Raw genomic sequence first — 17,116 nt, forward strand, 5'->3', positions numbered from 1 at the left:
CATGCTCTGAGGACGCGGCTGGGAATGCCGTCTGGGCCTGCAGCCTTGCGAGGGTTAACACGTTTAAATGTTTTACTCACCTCGGCTGCAGTGAAGGAGAGCCCGCAGGTTTTGGTAGCGGGCCGTGTCAGTGGCACTGTATTGTCCTCAAAGCGAGCAAAAAAGTTATTTAGTCTGTCTGGGAGCAAGACATCCTGGTCCGCGACGGGGCTGGTTTTCTTTTTGTAATCCGTGATTGACTGTAGACCCTGCCACATACCTCTTGTGTCTGAGCTGTTGAATTGCGACTCTACTTTGTCTCTATACTGGGACTTAGCTTGTTTGATTGCCTTGCGGAGGGAATAGCTACTCTGTTTGTATTCGGTCATGTTTCCGGTCACCTTGCCCTGGTTAAAAGCAGTGGTTCGTGCTTTCAGTTTCACGCGAATGCTGCCATCAATCCACGGTTTCTGGTTTGGGAATGTTTTAATCGTTGCTGTGGGTACGACATCGTCAATGCACTTTCTAATGAACTCGCTCACCGAATCAGCATATACGTCAATGTTGTTGTTGGACGCAATGCGGAACATATCCCAATCCACGTGATCGAAGCAGTCTTGAAGCGTGGAATCAGATTGGTCGGACCAGCGTTGAACAGACCTGAGCGCGGGAGCTTGCTGTTTTAGTTTCTGTTTGTAGGCTGGAAGCAACAAAATGGAGTCGTGGTCAGCTTTTCCGAAAGGAGGGCGGGGGAGGGCCTTATATGTGTCGCGGAAGTTAGTATAACAATGATCCAAGGTTTTACCAGCCCTGGTAGCACAATCGATATGCTGATAGAATTTAGGGAGTTTTGTTTTCAGATTAGCTTTGTTAAAATCCCCAGCTACGATGAATGCAGCCTCAGGGTGTGTGGTTTCCAGATTACAAAGAGTCAGATAAAGTTCGTTCAGGGCCATCGATGTGTCTGCTTGGGGGGGAATATATACGGCTGTGATTATAATCGAAGAGAATTCCCTTGGTAGATAATGCGGTCGACATTTGATTGTGAGGAATTCTAAATCTGGTGAACAGAATGACTTGAGTTCCTGTACGTTGTTATGATCACACCACGTCTCGTTGATCATAAGGCATACACCCCCGCCCCTCTTCTTACCAGAAAGATGTTTGTTTCTGTCGGCGCGATGCGTGAAGAAACCAGCTGGCTGCACCGACTCGGTTAGCGTCTCTCGAGTGAGCCATGTTTCCGTGAAGCAGAGAACGTTACAATCCCTGATGTCTCTCTGGAATGTTACCCGTGTTCGGATTTCATCAACCTTGTTGTCAAGAGACTGGACATTGGCGAGTAGTATGCTAGGGAGTGGAGCGCGATGTGCCCGTCTCCGAAGCCTGACCAGGAGACCGCCTCGTTTGCCCCTTTTTCGGCGTCGTTGTTTAGGGTCACCGGCTGGGATCAGATCCATTGTATTGGGTGGAAGGCAAAACACCAGATCCGCTTCGGGAGAGTCATATTCCTGGTTGTAACGATGGTGAGTTGACGTTGCTCTTATATTCAGTAGTTCCTCCCGACTGTATGTAATGAAACCTAAGATTACCTGGGGTACCAATGAAAGGAATAACACATAAAACAACAAAATACTGCATAGTTTCCTAGGAACGCGAAGCGAGGCGGCCATCTCGGTCGGTGCCGGAAGTACTCCTAAACGATATCTTAACCACCATCGATAAGAAACAATACTGTGCAGCCGTATTCATTGACCTGGCCAAGGCTTTCGACTCTGTCAATCACCACATCCTCATCGGCAGACTCGATAGCCTTGGTTTCTCAAATGATTGCCTCGCCTGGTTAGAGTTGATAGAGTTCAGTGTGTCAAATCGGAGGGCCTGTTGTCCGGACCTCTGGCAGTCTCTATGGGGGTGCCACAGGGTTCAATTCTTGGGCCGACTCTCTTCTCTGTATACATCAATGATGTCACTCTTGCTGCTGGTGAGTCTCTGATCCACCTCTACGCAGACGACACCATTCTGTATACTTCTGGCCCTTCTTTGGACACTGTGTTAACAACCCTCCAGATGAGCTTCAATGCCATACAACTCTCCTTCCGTGGCCTCCAACTGCTCTTAAATACAAGTAAAACTAAATGCATGCTCTTCAACCGATCGCTGACTGCACCTGCCCGCCCGTCCAGCTACTCTGGACGGTTCTGAATTAGAATATGTGGATAACTACAAATACCTAGGTGTCTGGTTAGACTGTAAACTCTCCTTCCAGACTCACATCAAACATCTCCAATCCAAAGTTAAATCTAGAATTGGCTTCATATTTCGCAACAAAGCATCCTTCACTCATGCTGACAAACATACCCTCGTAAAACTGACCTTCCTACCGATCCTCGACTTAGGCGATGTCATTTACGCTCTCGTTGGCTGGCCCTCGCTTCATACTCGTCGCCAAACCCACTGGCTCCAGGTTATCTACAAGACCCTGCTAGGTAAAGTCCCCCCTTATCTCAGCTCGCTGGTCATCATAGCAGCACCCACCTGTAGCACGCGCTCCAGCAGGTATATCTCTCTGGTCACCCCCAAAACCAATTCCTCCTTTGGCCGCCTCTCCTTCCAGTTCTCTGCTGCCAATGACTGGAACGAACTACAAAAATCTCTGAAACTGGAAACACTTATCTCCCTCACTAGCTTTAAGCACCAGCTGTCAGAGCAGCTCACATATTACTGCACCTGTACATAGCCCATCTATAATTTAGCCCAAACAACTACCTCTTCCTCTACTGTATTTATTTATTTATTTATTTTGCTCCTTTTCACTCCATTATTTCTATTTCTACTTTGCACATTCTTCCACTGTAAATCTCCAATTTCAGTGTTTTACTTGCTATATTGTATTTACTTCGCCACCATGGCTTTTTCTTGCCTTTACCTCCCTTATCTCACCTCATTTGCTCACATTGTCACGCCCTGGCCTTAGTTATCTTTGTTTTCTTTATTATTTTAGGTCAGGGTGTGACATGGGGGATGTTTGTGTGTTTTTTGTCTAGTCTAGGGTGTTGGTATTGTATAGGGGGTTTTGTAGAGTTCATGGGGTTGTGTTCAGTGTAAGTGTTTAGGTAAGTCTATGGTTGCCTGGATTGGTTCTCAATCAGAGACAGCTGTCTATCGTTGTCTCTGATTGGGAGCCATATTTAAGGCAGCCATAGGCATTAGGTAGGTTGTGGGTAATTGTCTATATTTGACGTTAGTAGCTTGTGTCTGCACTGTCGTTTGTAGCTTCACGGTCGTTTGTTGTTTTGTTTAGTGTGTATTAGTGTTCGTTTCATCTTCTCAAAATAAAAGAAGATGTATCTATATCACGCTGCGCCTTGGTCCTCTCGTTCACCTAAAGACGATCGTGACAGAATTACCCACCATACCAGGACCAAGCAGCGTGATAAGCGGCAGCAGGAGCAGCGCAAGGAGGAATGGCAATGGGAGCAGAGTCTGGACTACACTACGTGGGAGGAGATCGACAGTTGGGCGATCGACCCAGGGAGAATGCCGGAGCCCGCCTGGGATTCTCTGGAGCAGTGTGAGGAGGGATACCGGCGAATGGAGGCAGCACGACGACGCGGTAGGAAGCCCGAGAGTCAAGCCCAAAAATTTATTGGGGGGTGGGGGCTACAAGGGAGTGTGGCGAAGTCAGGTAGGAGACCTGCGCCAACTCCCCGAGCTTACCGTGGAGAGCGAAAGTACGGGCAGACACCGTGTTATGCGGTAAAGCGCACAGTGTCTCCTGTACGTGTGCATAGCCCGGTGCGGTACATTCCAGCTCCTCGTATCGGCCGGGCTAGATTGGGCATTGAGCCAGGTGCCATGAAGCCGGCTCAACGCGCCTGGTCTCCAGTACGTCTCCTCGGGCCGGCATACATGGCACCAGCCTTACGCATGGTGTCCCCGGTTCGCCAACACAGCCCAGTGCGGGTTATTCCACCTCCCCGCACTGGTCGGGCTACGGGGAGCATTCAACCAGGTAAGGTTGGGCAGGCTCGGTGCTCAAGGGAGCCAGTACGCCTGCACGGTCCGGTATATCCGGCGCCACCTCCCCACCCCAGCCCAGTACCACCAGTGCCTACACCACGCACCAGGCTTCCAGTGCGTCTCCAGAGCCCTGTTCCTCCTCCACGCACTCACCCTATGGTGCGTGTCTCCAGCCCGGTACCACCAGTTCCGGCACCACGCACCAAGCCTCCTGTGCGTCTCCAGAGCCCTGTGCGTCCTGTTGCTGCTCCCCGCACTAGCCTTGAGGTACGTGTCCTTAGCCCGTACCACCAGTTCCGGCACCATGCACCAGGCCTACTGTGCGCCTCAGCCGGCCAGAGTCTGCCGTCTGCCCAGCGCTGTCTGAGCTGTCCGTCTGCCCAGCGTCGCCTGCACTGCCCGTCTGCCCAACGCCGTCTGAGCTGTCCGTCTGCCAAGCGCCGCCTGCGCTGCCCGTCTGCCCAGCACCGTCTGAGCCGCCCGTCTGTCCTGAGCCTTCAAAGCCACCCGTCTGTCCTGAGCCTTCAGAGCCGTCCGCCAGTCAGGAGCCGCCAGAGCCGCCCGCCAGTCAGGAGCCGCCAGACGCCCGCCAGTCAGGAGCAGCCAGAGCCGCCCGCCAGTCAGGAGCAGCCAGAGCCGTCCGCCAGTCAGGAGCAGCCAGAGCCGCCCGCCAGTCAGGAGCAGCCAGAGCCGCCCGCCAGTCAGGAGCAGCCAGAGCCGCCCGCCAGTCAGGAGCAGCCAGAGCCGCCCGCCAGCCAGGATCTGCCAGAGCCGCCCGCCAGCCAGGATCTGCCAGAGCCGCCCGCCAGCCAGGATCTGCAAGAGCCGCCCGCCAGCCAGGTTCTGCCAGAGCCGCCCGCCAGCCAGGATCTGCCAGAGCCGCCCGCCAGCCAGGATCTGCCAGAGCCGCCCGCCAGCCAGGATCTGCCAGAGCCGCCCGCCAGCCAGGATCTGCCAGAGCCGCCCGCCAGCCAGGATCTGCCAGAGCCGTCCGCCAGTCAGGAGCTGCCCTTCAGTCAGGAGCTGCCCTTCAGTCAGGAGCTGCCCCTCAGTCAGGAGCTGCCCCTCAGTCCGGAGCTGCCCTCTAGGATGGTATTCAGTCCAGGACTCGCTGACAGGGTCGCCGCTCCAGAGGCGCCACCAAAGCGGGTAGTGACTATGGTGAAGTGGGGGCCACGTCCCGCACCCGAGCCGCCGCCGTAAGAAGGCCCACCCGGACCCTCCCCTTCTGTGTCAGGTTTTGCGGCCGGAGTCCGCACCTTTGGTACTGTCACGCCCTGGCCTTAGTTATCTTTGTTTTCTTTATTATTTTAGGTCAGGGTGTGACATGGGGGATGTTTGTGGGTTTTTTGTCTAGTCTAGGGTGTTTGTATTGTATAGGGGGTTTTGTAGAGTTCATGGGGTTGTGTTTAGGTAAGTCTATGGTTGCCTGGATTGGTTCTCAATTAGAGACAGCTGTCTATCGTTGTCTCTGATTGGGAGCCATATTTAAGGCAGCCATAGGCATTAGGTAGGTTGTGGGTAATTGTCTATGTTTGACGTTAGTAGCTTGTGTCTGCACTTTCGTTTGTAGCTTCACGTCGTTTGTTGTTTTTGTTTAGTGTGTATTAGTGTTCGTGTTCGTTTCATCTTCTCAAAATAAAAGATGTATCTATATCACGCTGCGCCTTGGTCCTCTCGTTCACCTAAAGACGATCGTGACACACATTGTATATAGACTTATTTTTGTACTGTATTATTGACTGTATGTTTGTTTTACTCCATGTGTAACTCTGTGTTGTTGTATGTGTCGAACTGCTTTGCTTTATCTTGGCCAGGTCGCAATTGTAAATGAGAACTTGTTCTCAACTTAAACCTGAGATTAAATAAAGGTGAAATAAAATAAATAAATACATTAAAAAAATCACCCCTAAGTGAGATTTGATTGGGGGGCACAGCAACCACATGGGCAAGACATCTTGAGTATTACATTTTTTAAACTTCGAACAGTAAATTGAGACCGCATCTGACTTCAAATCAAACACCAGGGGCCCTCAGTTTGGTTGGCCCTACTCTATGTGATGTTGTTTTGACAACCCTGTATTTAAAACAGGGCTCTGTCCTAATGCCAGCAAAAATAGTGTATCTCTCAAATTGAAAAGCCTAGAGTGCATTTTAAGGGTTAATTTCCCTAGACACAGATTAAACCTACTCCTAAAAAGCATGCACAATGAAGAATCTCTATTGAAAGTGCTTTTAAGTACAGGAATATATTAAGGTCCACGAATCCAGCCATGTGTCTGAACCATGGGCTCAAACTCTAATTCTAATTTAGAACTAATTGATACTTAAATTATATAGTGCGATGAAGTGTATGTAGTGCTGCACGGTTTGTACAAATGTGTCCAGGCCTTCAAAACAGCTGAGTAATTATGCATTCATACTCTAGAAAGGAAGGCAGCATCCAAGAACGGTGATTAGCATCTGAATAGAAGTGGACACTTCCCTTAGATGGTTACTCCAAGGTGTAGAACACTCCGATTTTGGAGTGTTCAAGGAACAGACACAGTTCACTAAAGATTTTTCAAAGAGTAACTATTTTACAATGTAAGGAGCTATGTCTAGTTCAACTAGTAATTTAACTACATTTTGCAGTAGCTTGGTGGTAGTTGAACAAAAAGCTAATCTTGGTAGTCTTTTCAGTAGTTAATTACTTTTTCTAACTACTGGAACAACACACTACTTTTTTTGCAAAAAAAGAAAAGGAAATGTGGATGGAGTAGATAAGAATTTCCTTTCTTTTTCAGCATCAGACCTGCCTAGTTCTCACTTGAAACATAGTTTTTGTGTTAAATAGGCTAAATTACACATTCTGTTAACATTGGTGCCAGAGTGATCTGTTCTTGCAATTTGTAGTCTATGAAATGTCAGATTTAGATACGATAATTTATCACAAAGTAGTTTGGATGTAGTAAACTACTTTTTCAAAGTTAAGTCAACAATATCTTTCTTAAGGGTAGCTTTAGTGTAGATTAACTTCTTCCAGTGTGAAGTCATTGGTAGCTTGGTAAACTATATTTTCAGAGTAGCTTCCCCAACACTGCTATTTTAATGGGTCTAAATAGCAGTGTTGGAAGAGAATGTTACTGAAGCTCTAAAGGACCCTGGTTACACCCACAGCCACAGATAAGAGCTTCATTAGTTATCACCAAATTGAATGAGATTAATATTAATTTGTCCTGTGTGGCTCAGTTGGTAGAGCATGGCACTTGCAACGCCAGGGTTGTGGGTTTGATTCCCATGGGGGAGCAGTAAGAAAATGTATGCACTCACTATGGTAAATATCTCTGAATAATAGCATCTGCTAAATATGTAAAATGTATACTCCCAAAGAGAACCATCTGTTTTGCAGCATACTGCATGTCTCAGACACACAGGTATACAAAACAAATGTAAGATACCAGGTAATGTAGAAAAGCACCAATGTTTTATTTTACTGGTTTCACGTGTACATCTTATTTTCGAGTGTAGCTTAAATTTTCATTCAGGGATAGTTCAAGTTTGCTCAGATCACTTGTGTGTTTGAATCAGTGAGGTCTGGTCAATAACTGATTTCTTGGGAGGGGCTTGACTGGTGGTTCTCAGGGTTGTTCTCATTCTTTTATCCCCCATTTGCAAGCTGAAGGCAGAAAGATAGTGCTTCAGCCTGATGGCCTACAAACAGGGCGGGAGGTGTGAATGGATGGTGTGCCATCCCATTGTGTCACCTTCCCTGTTTTTCTGCTCCATAGAATGGAATGAAAACAACAAGGGAGCTACCTAGAAATGCACTGGTAAACAACTCTTCACAATTCTCATATCATTCAATCATTGGGATTAAAGCTTTTCTACAGGAACAGTAGAGTGGTGTTTTCATTGTGGATGTGCAGAATGAGTCAAAGTAAGGCTGAAGACTTTTCAGATGTTTAAAAAAAAAACTATACCTATCAAACTGCTGTGTTTATATACTTCACAAAAGATAAGTAAGCTCTTTGTCCTGTTTTGTTGACTGTTGTGAATCAACCAAAAATCCGGTTCCACTCTTGAGGTACCACTTCAGAGGGGAAGACACACTGAGATAGTGTTGATTCTGAACATCTTTCATTGTTGATTTGACCAGTACTTGCCAGACAGAGCAACCTGGACTCAGAGCTAGACGTAACATAGTACATGTAAATCCGTGACAGTGTAAAATGTTACATTTCGTATTGGTATGTATTAATTTTGGGATGTCCGTTATCCATTCGTAACGTTAGCTAGTGACTAACGTTAGCTAGGCTACAGTTAGGGTTAAGATTAAGGTTCAGGGACGAGTTAGCTAACATGCTAAGCAGTTACAAAGTAGCAAGTAGTTGCAAAATTGCTAATTAGTTAAAATGGTAAAGTTTTCCGTGATGAGATTCAAACACGCAACCTTTGGGTTGTTAGATGTTCGCGTTATGTGACCGACAGCCTTGATTCGGTCTAATGTAGCAACATTTGAAATTGTGTTTTTTACATTGGATAAAAGCACAGACAGAGCTACAAAATGGTATATCATACACTGCAGTTGCGGAAAAATGGGAAATTAATTCTGCTTTGAAAGTTGATAACCCCACTTTTGAGAAAATGGCCCTTGAATGTTTGGTACACCTACCGGAAAGCTCTTCTTTGTCTACACCCATTCAGCATAGTTCACACCCTTTTAAGCCAGCCCCACACATCTCTTTAAGGATTCACATGTGAGGTCATGTGCTAAACAGTGAGTAGTGTAGTGAAGATTAAGACTAAAAGTGGTAGTAGCCTACAATAAGGAAAAATTCCAGGTAAACAGAAAGTGTCCAGATAAAAATATTAGATGACGCTTACCCAAACACACTTGTCTAAATTGACTGGTATTTCTCAGAAGGTGTAAACAGTACAGCGAAATGGTTACTTGCATAGCAGCAATATCAAAAATAGATAGTGTCAATATAAAGAAAAAACAAGTGTCAATGCCAGTAGAGAAAGAACAAAATAATATACAGTATGTACAAGAACAATAATGATATCAGTGATATTGGTGATAGATGAGGTAGTTATATGCATACAATCAGGGGTAAAGTGGCTGAGCAGCAGGATACATTTTTTTTTTTTTTAAATAGTAGCAGCAACATATGACATGTGTGTTAGGAGAGAGTTGTGTGAATAGAGGCACTGCAGATAGTGCTGATGACTGGGAACTGGCCCCCAGTGATGAACTGGTCCGTCTGAACCACAGATGAACAAGGGAATCTATACTCGGAGAGCCTGTTTCAGTCCTGCCCTTGACTTTGGCGCAGGGCATGTGATGTCCATAGCCTCTTCATTGCAAAACTACCTGATCTTCTCAAAAAGATAAGTTTGTCTAGCTGTGTCCAGTCCAGGTGGTGCTGGTACAGGCAGACCATCTATGAGAGGAAGAATGTCAGTGTTGCTCCTTGGCGACAACAACACCAGGCTCCAGAGCATTGAAGCTGTAAAACAGTAAATAAAAAAAATTAAGACATTACAACCTTGCATAACAAATTCACCTCCCAAGTTTAGATAAGAATAACCTCATACAATGCAATGAAAATGATATTCAACTGAAGTGCTGGTACTGCTTGATCTGTGGCAGCGGCCTGAAGTACAGAGTCAGGTGTTGTTGCCAGCCATAGCTTTCCACCAGCACCGTACCATCCTCCAAATCAAATCGCATTTTATTGGTCACATACGTGTTTTGCAGATGTTATTGCGGGTGTAGCGAAATGCTTGTGTTTCTAGCTCTGACAGTGCAGTAATATCTAACAAGTAATACCTAACAATTTCACAACATATATCCAATACACACAAATCTAAATAACACAAAAACATTTCTGGGCTAATAATGTAAGAAATAATACATTAAAAAACAAAATACTGCAAAGTTTCCTAAGAACTAGAAGCACAGCAGCCCTGTCTGTCGACGCCATTTTCAATAGGCTGACAGTCCAACCAGCTGTGGGATGTTGACCCCTGTCACCGTGCTGTCCTTCACAACACCAGCAATCTCAGACAAAGTGTTCACTCTGGTCTTTCTGAAGCACTGCTTGATGAGGCTGAAGCACCAGTCGGGTGCAAACTTATGTGGCAAACAACAAAAGAACATTAAGATAAATTAAAATGAATTGTCTCACCCCTGTCAGTCTGTCTTTACACAGCTCAGTGAGATATATATATACATACATACATACACACAGGGTTGGGAGGTTACTTTCTAAATGTAATCCGTTACTAGTTACCTGTCCAAAATTGTAATCAGTAACGTAATTTTTGGATTACCCAAACTCAGTAACGTAATCTGATTACATTCCGTTACTTTTAGATTACTTTCCCCTTAAGAGGCATTAGAAGAAGACAAAACTGTATGTTACCAACTGAAAGACATCTATTGCAGGATAAATCAATGTTAAAGTTTACATAGCTGGCCATATATGGATGTTAAATTTTACGGGTTGGTTATGTAGACTTCTTTTAACCCATCACTTTCTACTACATATAATAATGACAAAATTATATCTTTACATTAAAACCCAAAGTCTATCAGAATTCCAGTCATTCCAATAAATGTTATACCCCTTGATCTTCAAAAATAGGACTTGGAAATATGGAAGTATAGATTATCCAAATTGTTTTACCTGAGCATGACCCCAAAACGAAGGACTTATTAGCCAGCCCTACTCTTGTCATAGAGGACTGATTGGGCTCATTGATTCGAGTTGAAAAATAAATGCTGCCCTCATGGAATGGCATGCTTTGCCAAGAGTGTGCAAAGCTTTCAAGGCAATGGGTGGCTACTTTGAAGAATCTAAAATATATTTAGATTTGTTTCGCAATAATTTGGTTACTACATGATTCCTTATGTGTTATTTCATAGTTTTGATGTCTTCACTATTATTCTACAATGTAGAAAATTGTGAAAATAAAGAAAAATCCTTGAGTAGGCGTGTCCAAACTTTTGACTGGTACTGTATATATAATTTATAAATCCCAAAATAGATGTAGCAACCACAGATTGCCTCTAAGTCTATCAAAAGTGCGCAAGTTTGAGCATGTGTCCATTAGGCCTATGGATTTCTCATCAGCATGAATTAGATTGAGCAATAAAAGCCCCACTTTTATTCCACAGGCTGGGATCCGCACTTTACAGCTGTTGCTAGAGCGCATTTTTCGCTGGCTGTCCCCTGGTTTCAAAAACAATGATTGGTAGGCAGCTTAAACTTCTTGAATTCAACCATAATTGGGTTCAAATACACATTTAGATTTGTGAACTGCCATCCACAACAACCACAATCTGTAAGGTGTAAATAACTAAATGAGTAGCAATATGATTCACATCAATGCGCTAACGTTATGTAGATATAACTATAATAATAAATTATAGCCGTATCGCAGTAGACTACACCACTACTGTCATCCTTACCTCCAAGCGTTTATTCAAGTTGGATAATCTTTGGATGCCGACAGCAGTCGCACAAGTGGAAGACATAGCTTGGACTGTAACCTACAAAAGCCTATTCCTGCTCTTTTCCCACGATCCATCAAAAACATTTGGTGTGTCATCATAGTGGTCTCTGATTTGTGGTCAGACTTGCTCAGGTGCTGATTTGAATGTCTTTGAGAATGTCTTTGAGAATTTAAAAGTATTCTTCGAAGTAATCATTGTAACGGCGTTCCTCCTCCTCTTCATCCGAAGAGGAGGAGCAGGGATTGAACCAAAATGCAGCGTCTTGATATGACATTATTTATTAAAGAAAACACGAAAACACGAACTTCACTTGAAACTAACAAAACAACAAACGGAGTAGACAAACCTGGACAACGAACTTACATGAAACACGAAGAACTCACGAACAGGAAAATGACTACACAAAATGACGAACGAACGAAACAGTCCCGTATGGTGCAACATAGACACAGACACACGAGACAACCACCCACAAACAAACAATGTGACCCCACCTACCTTAATATGATTCTCAATCAGAGGAGATGAAAACCACCTGCCTCTAATTGAGAACCATATTAGGTACCCAAACCAACATAGAAACAGAAAACATAGACTGCCCACCCAAACTCACGTCCTGACCAGCTAACACATACAAAAACGAACAGAAAACAGGTCAGGAACGTGACAATCATCTAGTTTTTCAAAAACATCGATAATCTGATTACAATATTTTTGCTGGTAAAGTAACGGATTACAGTTATTGTTTTTTGTAATCCCTTACATGTCCGTTACTCCCCAACCATGTACGTACGTATGTATATATAAACAAATGTGTGTGTATATATCTATCCATCTATGTCCTTAATCAGTATAAAAGGAGGAAATGTTGCTTACTTGTTGAGCAAAATCAAAGCTGTAATGCATCCTGATGTCTTTGCTTGTTGGTTCAGTAGGGGCCCCAGAGACAACTGCAGGTCTTGACAGGTGGTCTTGCAGTCAGCAACCATCTCCTGGTAGACAGACCGCTCACTCTGAACAAGCAGGAGATGCTGCCCTTGCTTCTTCAGCTTGGTTTACTTAACAGCTTCTGTTAATGTGGTACCTTCAGGCATTTGGAAATTGCTCCCAAGGATGAACCAGACTTGTGGAGATCTACAATTTATTTTCTGAGGTCTTGGCTGATTTATTTTGATTCCCCCATGATGTCAAGCAAAGAGACACTAAGTTTGAAGGTAGGCCTTTAAATACATCCACAGGTACACCTCCAATTGACTCAAATTATGTCAATTAGCCTATCAGAGGCTTCTAAAGCCATGACATAATTTTCTTTAATTTTCCAAGCTGTTTAAAGGCACAGTCAACTTAGTGTATGTAAACTTCTGACCCACTGGAATTGTGAAACAGTGAATTATAAGTGAAATAATCTGTCTGTAAACAATTGTTGAAAAAATGTCTTGTCATGCACAAAGTAGATGTCCTAACCGACTTGCCAAAGCTATAGTTTGTTAACAAGAAATTTGTGGAGTGGTTGAAAAACGAGTTATGACTCCAACCTAAGTGTATGTAATCTTCCGACTTCAACCGTACATGGATGAACGCTTCATGGCAGCCTGCAACCTCTTTCGTCCTGTGACGTTTCCGTTTGTTTGTACAGCTTGGCCCGTTGTGTCAAGTCACTCTGGTTCACACTGACCGTGTGCAATGCCATAAGAAGTACCAGATCTTTCTCCCTCTCTGTCACAGATGCCATGATTGCCCTTAGTTTGAAGATGTAATCCAGGGACAGGTGTTTTATACAACAGCCTTCTATGTTCTCTTTTCGACTCCCTATGCATTTGCAATCAAATGTTAGAATTGTATTAATCTCCTTATCATACTCTGTTTCTACAAGACATTCCACTGATTTCAAAACTCGGTCAACTTCTTCCGTGACAACAACACTGTTGATCGCCGTTTCTTCCCCGTCACTGTCATCAGAAGACTCTACAATGCCTTATTCAATGAAAATGTTTTTACCTAAATCAGGGATTTCCTCGTCGTCTGATTCATTTTCAGAGTCCGAGAGAGTCAGCTTGGTACGATCATGCTCCTGAAAGTAGTCCATCACATTTTTTCCCCACTGACCTTTGTCGATAGTGCCTGATGAACTCAGGGCAGCAATGTTACAGAGCAGTAGCAACACATTTGCAGTTCTCCATTGCTAACGTTATATATTTTGGAAAACAACTGCAGTAGAAAGTATTATCTACACATAACGAGCAGCTCATTTTATAGACAGAAGATGTTACACGGCAGACCAATCCGAAACTCATCTCTCGGCATATCCAGCCCATTCATTATCTCAGCCAATCATGGCTAGTGGGAAGGTTCCTTTCTTTTTCTGTGGCTAAACCAACTAGGCTCATAATTTAACAACTTTATTCATATTTATAGATGGCATACAAGTTTGTTATTAAGGAAAATTAATGTTCAAATGTTCTAGAAGGCATTTCTGCCAAAAACACATTTTGATAAAAAATTAAAATAAACGTTCAAATGCCTCTCATGTGAAGTCATGACTTGTGACATGTGCCTAGTTTCCTGAAACCAGTCACATGTGCCTACCCATCGTCCCCGACAAACCACCCTACTTTCGTTTTTGCCTTTTAACCTTGTCTTATGTAACCATACCAAACGTAACATATCATACTAATTGAAGTATCTCGATTTTACGTTGACTACGTTACGTCTAGTTAATGAGACCAGGCTGGACAGTAATGTATGCATGTGGATTAGTCAAAACACAGAGAAGAGATGTCCCAAATGGACACAGCTTCAAGTAGGCCTGTTATAAGCCCCGTGCTAGTGCAGCACAAATAAGGTTCTCCAGTATTACTATTGACCCTGCAAATATCACTAACTAGCTATGGTAATACCAGATGAAAGAGGAAGCAAGATATTTCACTGGCTAATTTCTTCTGGTTCATATACATTCAATGAGGCAGACCAGATCCAGCTGCTTCCACATTGGTGCCTATAAGAGAGCCACCCCTTAAGCCATGAGTCAAAATCATCCCACAGAGGGCAGTGTCTGCGGGTTTTCGCTCCTCCCTTGTGCTTGATTGATGAATTAAGGTCACTAATTAGTAAAGAACTCTCCTCACCTGGTTGTCTAGGTCTTAATTGAAAGAAAAAACAAAAACACGCAGACACTTAGCCCTCCATGGAATGAGTTTGACACCCCTGCCTTAAGCAAACTGGAACTGTGATATTTTTTTTCAATGGTAAACGGCCTGAGTAAGACATCTTCATTTATCCACCATCTTTGGTATGACTTCTACCAGATGAATGATATACACAATGGTGTATTTACCATGTTACCTTTAGTACCCTGCCCTGCAGTCACCATTTTTTCAATGCTTTCGTTTTAAATGAACGGATCAATTACAAGTCACTGTGTACTGCAAGGCCATCTAGAGCCAATCACAATGATATGTTCCATTAACACAGTGCTACAGTGCTCTCTAGTGGTCAAAAGATACATGTCCCACTGGGCACAGACATCAGTTCGATGTCTAGTTTTGATTTACTTTTGGTTGAGTTGTCAACTCTTGTCAACTAAGATGAATTCCACGTGAAATAAAAAACACATTTCACAATGGCACTGGATTTAGGTTAAAGGTTGGGTGAAAAAAAGACAAAATGCTCTTATGGGGATGACTTTTTGCAAATCCAATTAGTTTCCCTCGTTGATTCAACGTCATCGCACACACTTTTGGGGTTGAAATGAGGTGGAAACAACGTTGATTCAACCAGTTTTGCCCAGTGGGGTGGGTGGGCAATGAATCAATAGCCTACTACGGATTATACTACAGAAAAGTATTATGATCATCTAAGTCCGATGCTATGGAGGCATGGGTTATTTTTCACTGTCTTAACTTTGATTTGATATAGGGTAACGTGGGGAAACAAGCTTCACTACAAGCTTTACTACTTCACTATTTATATTATTGACAACTTTTACTTTTACTTAACTACATTCCTAAAGAAAATAATGTACTTTTTACACCATACATTTTCCCTGACACTCAAAAGTACACATTACATTTTGAATGCTTAGCAGGACAGGAAAATTGTCCAATTTACACATGTATCAAGAGAACATCCCGGGTTATCTACTGCCTCTGATATGGCGGACTCACTAAACACAAATGCTTTGTTGGTGCCGTCTGGTTTGCTTAATATAAGGAATTTAAAATGATTTATACTTTTACTTTTACTTTTGATACTTAGGTACATTTGATCAATTACATTTACTTTTGATACATAAGTATATTTAAAACCAAGTACGTTTAGACTTTTACTCAAGTAGTATTTTACTGGGTGACTTTCACTTTGACTTTAGTCATTTTCTATTAATGTATCTTCACTTTGGTGCCAATTACTGACACAAGAAAGCAAAGTTTGGTAAAAAATTAGGTATGTGGATTATGGTCATGCTTAGGCAAATATACTATGAAGGGAAATAAGTGTCTACAATTTCTTCCCCAGGGTAACTGCCCCCCCACCCCCGATTTGTTATCACTATGCTTTCAACAATCTAAAAGCACAACCAAGTTCAAATGGGAATACAATGACAACTTAATGCACAAATCTGTGCTAAACCATGCCTGGGTTCATTTCCTGGCAAAGTGTGAGATTTACCAATGGCCGTGTTTGAGAGCATCAAAGCGACTGCAGGCGACTGCCGACTGATTGATCTACAAATCACCTTGCATTCTAAATAACTATTCATTATTATTTGTAGATCAGTCAGTCACAATTTACCTATGATACATCACGGTTTTCATGCTTTCGACCACGGCCGGTATGAACGTTTGTTTGAGAGTGTGTGTACATTTGCGCACAGCCATGACCACACAGTGCCAAGCGGTGGAATAAGGGAACTGTTTGTCCCGTGTAGAATGGGGAAAATATACACTGAGTATACAAAATATTAAGAACACCTGCTCTTTCCATGACAGACTGACCAGGTGAATCCAAGTGAAAGCTATGATCCCTTGTTAAATCCACTTCAATCAGTGTAGATGAAGGGGAGGAGACAGGTTAAAGAAGGATTTTAAAGCCTTGAGACATGGATTGTGTATGTGTGCCATTCAGAGGGTGAATGGGCAAGAGAAAACATTTAAGTGCCTTTGAACTTGGCATGGTAGTAGGTACCAGGCATACCGGTTTGTGTCAAGAACTGCAACGCTGCTGGGTTATTCACGCTCAATCTTTTCCCGTGTATATCAAGAATGGTCCAACACCCAAAGGACATCCAGCCAACTTGACACAACTGTGGGAGGCATTGGAGTGAACATGGGCCAGCATCCCTGTGGAACTCTTTTAATATATTGTACAGTCCCTGACACATTGAGGCTGTTCTAAGGGCAAAAGGGGGGAGTGCAACTCAATATTAGGAAGGTGTTCCTAATGTATCCTCACTGTCTGTTGAAATTGTGAATGCTACATGCTATATAATTTGACCACATCAGTGCATTTGTTACGATAATAATCCATATAAAGTAGAGTCATTTGGTATGTGTGAAAGTGAAAACATTGTTGGAATACTGTAAAAGACTGAGATAATGGGAAATCAAATGTAAG

General features: G+C 43.4%; 1 pseudogene; it reads left to right on the forward strand.

The window, feature by feature from the left end:
* The window catches only part of LOC139558478 (pyruvate dehydrogenase E1 component subunit alpha, somatic form, mitochondrial-like), a 28,741-nt pseudogene that overhangs the window by 5,487 nt on the left and 6,138 nt on the right, over positions 1-17,116 (forward strand).

This window comes from Salvelinus alpinus, chromosome 29, assembly GCF_045679555.1.
Source record: "Salvelinus alpinus chromosome 29, SLU_Salpinus.1, whole genome shotgun sequence".
Classification (NCBI taxonomy): Eukaryota; Metazoa; Chordata; class Actinopteri; order Salmoniformes; family Salmonidae; genus Salvelinus; species Salvelinus alpinus.